At 32.0% G+C, this 4,398-nt stretch overlaps 1 long non-coding RNA gene across 1 annotated transcript; it reads left to right on the plus strand.

The window, feature by feature from the left end:
* The first annotated feature begins 660 nt into the window (after positions 1–660).
* Positions 661–3,972, plus strand: LOC111908126 (uncharacterized). Its single transcript, XR_002855769.3, has 4 exons — positions 661–1,355; positions 1,448–1,487; positions 1,925–1,982; positions 3,378–3,972. It is a non-coding gene; the product is annotated as an uncharacterized LOC111908126 (long non-coding RNA).
* Positions 3,973–4,398: the final 426 nt, after the last annotated feature.

Here is a 4,398-nt window from a genome sequence, read left to right on the forward strand (position 1 = left end):
TCAATTAACTAAAAAAAATAAAAATATATAAAAAAAATAAAAAAATACGTCTTACGGTCTCACAAAATATAGCTGGTCTCAAATGAACCTAACCTTATATATATATATATATATATATATATATATATATATATATATATATATATATATATATATATATATATATATATATATATATATATATATATATATATAAAAGCCTCATTTTTTAGAATTCAAGGAAAGTGATGGAACGAAAGGCTTGTGAATTAAGCAAGTATTTTTTGTAAGATTTTTGTTGAATTTTGGCTTGATTTTTTCAAGAAAAAACGTCATAAGGTTCAGTATCAAATCTATTAATTTGTAAGAAAAAATCATTTCTTGAGTGGAACTGAGAAGTCGACAGCTGGCATATCCACTAACTCAAAAAATATCATTGGAGAAAGAAAACTTCTGTTAGTTAACGTTGGTAAAATCTATCGGCATGATTAGTCAGCAACTCTTATGGAACATCTCATCGACACGTGTGGAAGTGTTTTTCTCCCAGTCATTAGAAGAGTGCTTTTTATCTCAATAAAAGCCTTATTCCAAGCCACGTTTTGAGAGAATATACCACGTGGCCCTCCACCATTTCCCACCCTCTCTCCTTTGTTATTCTACCGCCTGTCCACACTTTTTGCTTAAACCTCCATCGCTCCATCACCTCTTCTCTCTTTTATTTTTTTTCATCTCTATATCTTTCATATTATTCTCCACCATCTCCATCTATCGTTTCTTCAACCTTTTGAGTTGTAATTTTTCTCTGATTATACGATCTCTCTCCTTTCCCTTCATTTTTTGCTTCCATATTTCTCGCTCCCTACCACCACAATTCTTCTTTATTACCGGCCACCAACATCTCCTACCACCAACAATGCTTGTGCCCAGTGGCGGATGCAGTGTGTAATAAGTGGGGTCCATGGACCCCCCTTGAAATTGATTTTCACCATATATATACATCTTCATTTTGGTAATTAGATACAAGTTTCTATATTCGGCACCCACTGTCAAGATATGAAATATTAGAAACTTCTTTCATTTTTCTTTCTTTTCTCCCTCTATACTAATTATTCCCTTCTTTTTCCCTCTGGTTGCTAAACTGCCGCCGTCGACAGAGTTAGAACTGACAACCGACACCGCCCCTGTTCATTTTCTAAGTCGTTAATGAGTAAGGTATAAAATGGACCCCGGTTGAGATTTAGTTTTGTTCTGGCTCCGCCACTGCTTGTGCCCCACCTTTTCTTTTATTAATCCGCTGACATAATCTCTTAGTAAGTATCGATTGGACAAGAAGATGAAGGGCAGAGACTTGAAGAGGATCTCAAGGAGTCTTTAAGGTTTTTTTACGTCTCATCCCTATTTAGATTCTAATAAAGATGGTTAAGTATATCGGTTTTTGGACGATCGTCACTAACACCGTCCCCATCAGACCTAGGTTTCATCAAGATCAAATGTGTCTTAATGGCAAGGTATTCACCCGGTTCTATTTTACTCCACACCGTTGTCTTATTTTGCATTTCAATTCTTGGATTTCCAATCTTTTACGGTTTGATCTACGATTTGGTTTTTGGTTTAAGCTTTTAGGGTTTTTTCCATTTCAATCGTTATATGCCATTTAATTGTAGATTTTAATTTTCATTTCAACCCACTGGTGTCGGCCTCCAGTTATATCCAATTTTCTCATTTCAAATGTTTTTAAGTTTAATTTCATCATAAATCGAGTTCTAGGGTTATTTTATGAATTAGGTGATAAAAATAGTGTTTTGTTGTCGCAGATCAAGAATTTCCTACATGAGCGATTAATCTAGGAGTATTAGAAGTTCGTGAAATAAAAACATTTGTTTATCTTGAATGAATCAACTTCTAACATCCTCTTTCAATTCATTTAAATTTTGTCGTTTTACAGGTAGATCTTAATTTAAGGGACAATGATTGATGGGGATGAAGGACATACAAGATTTAAGGTACATCTACCATATTTTTTTTGGGGTTGGCTAAAAAGACACCCCCATAATGCAATATGGACACCCTAATTAATTTTTTAAATATTTTTATTGGCTGAAATAGTATTGTTTTCCGGAAAAACTGATTATAAACGGAAGACATGATATTAAAAATGAAAGGAGAGATACAAAAGGAATAAATACAAAGTGAAAACAAAACAGAAACAGAGCATGAAACTGGAACAAAAGAAAACTACAACTTTCTATAACATTCCAAAACCGGGTCAGAACACCAATCATACCAACTTAGATTTTGACCTCTCCTCTTCCGAGCATTTATCCATAGATAACTTTTCAATTTCTTTTTATGTTAACCCTAAACCCTACATCTACCATATAACTTTTCAATTTCTTTTTGTGTTATTTTCAAGTTTTGACTAAAAGTAGACCTGACAATGGAGCGGGTTTGGAGCGAATCGGCCTTGATTCAAACCCTTTTAACAAATTTTAAAATCCGATCCAAACCCGCTCTGTAACCCGCAGGGTTTTACATAATCAGACCCATACCCTTATCCACCGAATCAAAGTATCCAAACCTGCCCCATAACCCAAATGTTTTTTAAATAATTAAACACATTTTAATTAATTCCTAAAATAAAAAATGTATACTATATCTTAATACTTAAAATAACATTTTTTAAATAAAAAAATTGATTTAGAAAAGGATATTACATACTAGAGGAATTTCAATCGGAATTAAAAATCACTATTGCAACTACTTTGAATTGATTTATGATTGTCGGTTGTAGTGATAGCAAATAACAATTGCGAACTTTTTTCATGTTAAAAAATGATTTATTGAATTAGAAATGGATATGATGATTTCTTCATGAATATAAATTGAATGACATTATGATTCGTGATAGAAGTCTATCAGTTTAAAAACCGACTTATCGATTCCTATGTAAAAGCGTATTTTTCTTTGGCCTTTTCCCTTTGGACTTTTGATTGGAATTAAAATTAAAAGTTAAGAAGTATAAAATATAAATGTATAATTCTAAAATTTATATGGGGCGGATTATAAATGGAGTGGATCGGTGATGATCCATACCCAACCCATTTAATAAAAGGGTTAGCGGGTACGGATCGTTAACGGGTAAACGAATCAAAAACTATGCTCCAAACCCATATAATTCTTACGGGTTTGGATCGGATCAGGTTCAAAACCCACTCCATTGCCAGGTCTACTAAAAGAATGCAATCGACAACATCACATAAGACATGTGTGGACGTTCCAAAAAAAATTTATTATATTTAAATACAAGTCTTTCTTATTCTACCTATAGTTACTTATCATGAATAAAAATCATGCTTACTGATCTTGTTTCAAATGGTGATTGAGTTGTAATATTGCAGGTGCCATGTGGTACGTCTGATTGGGGTTAAAAAAAAAATCACAATTCAGATATTGGGTAGAAACAGGGAACCAATATGAGATGTGACAACCGTCAAAATTCGAGTTAGTTCTACATTTGAATAAACTTAGTTACTCATATAGGCACTACACATATTAGACATAGTAACTAGAAGCTAAGTTATAACCTAGTAGAATCTAGGAAATAGATAGAGACAATGGATAATGTGCTTGGATTTCACATTGGTATGTGAATTCTACGACTACTTAACTGTAGTGACTATCCATATTCGGGTTACTCTTTGACTCGAACAACATTTCATGAATCATATACAAACATCATGCACTTAACCTAGAAGTAGAAGTGAGTTCAAAGTCTCATAGAAAGTTAAGTCAAAGTTGAAGAGTAGGACTAGTATACTTGATTTCTCAAATTCGCTTCAATCTCGGAATCACTACATAGAATGCCAATAAACCGATAAAAATAAATTACAAACATTAATTATAACTATAAAAGAGTTATAATACCATAAGATAATTTGAAGTCTCAAATATTCAATTTATTTTGATGTTCAAAGTTTATTAAACTTCAAAACCCTAAAAGCCCTAAAACCTAAATTTTATAAAATTTGACATCAAGAATTCTATAAAACTAGTTATGAAACTTATAATATTATCTTAAAACAATTAAATTCAGGGAAATATAATCAAGGAAAATAAAAATTTAAAACATTAGCATTCATCCTTAATTTATAAGTCAAAAATCAAGGTTTCATGAATAAAAACTTGATTTTAGTGCACATTTTATATAAAATTTAGATATTTTATAAAATAACTAAAATTTTATAAAACAAAATGAATGAGAAAGGGTTATTATACTCAAAATTTCGGACCCCTCTCTTCCCATATATCTCTCTCTCACTCTCACTCTCTAACACACACACATCTCTCTTCTTTCTCTCTCTAGAAAACTCTCTCTACCTTCTCTCTAAATTCTTTTCTCCAAACACCACAACCACAACC

This window comes from Lactuca sativa, chromosome 5, assembly GCF_002870075.4.
Source record: "Lactuca sativa cultivar Salinas chromosome 5, Lsat_Salinas_v11, whole genome shotgun sequence".
NCBI lineage: Eukaryota > Viridiplantae > Streptophyta > Magnoliopsida > Asterales > Asteraceae > Lactuca > Lactuca sativa.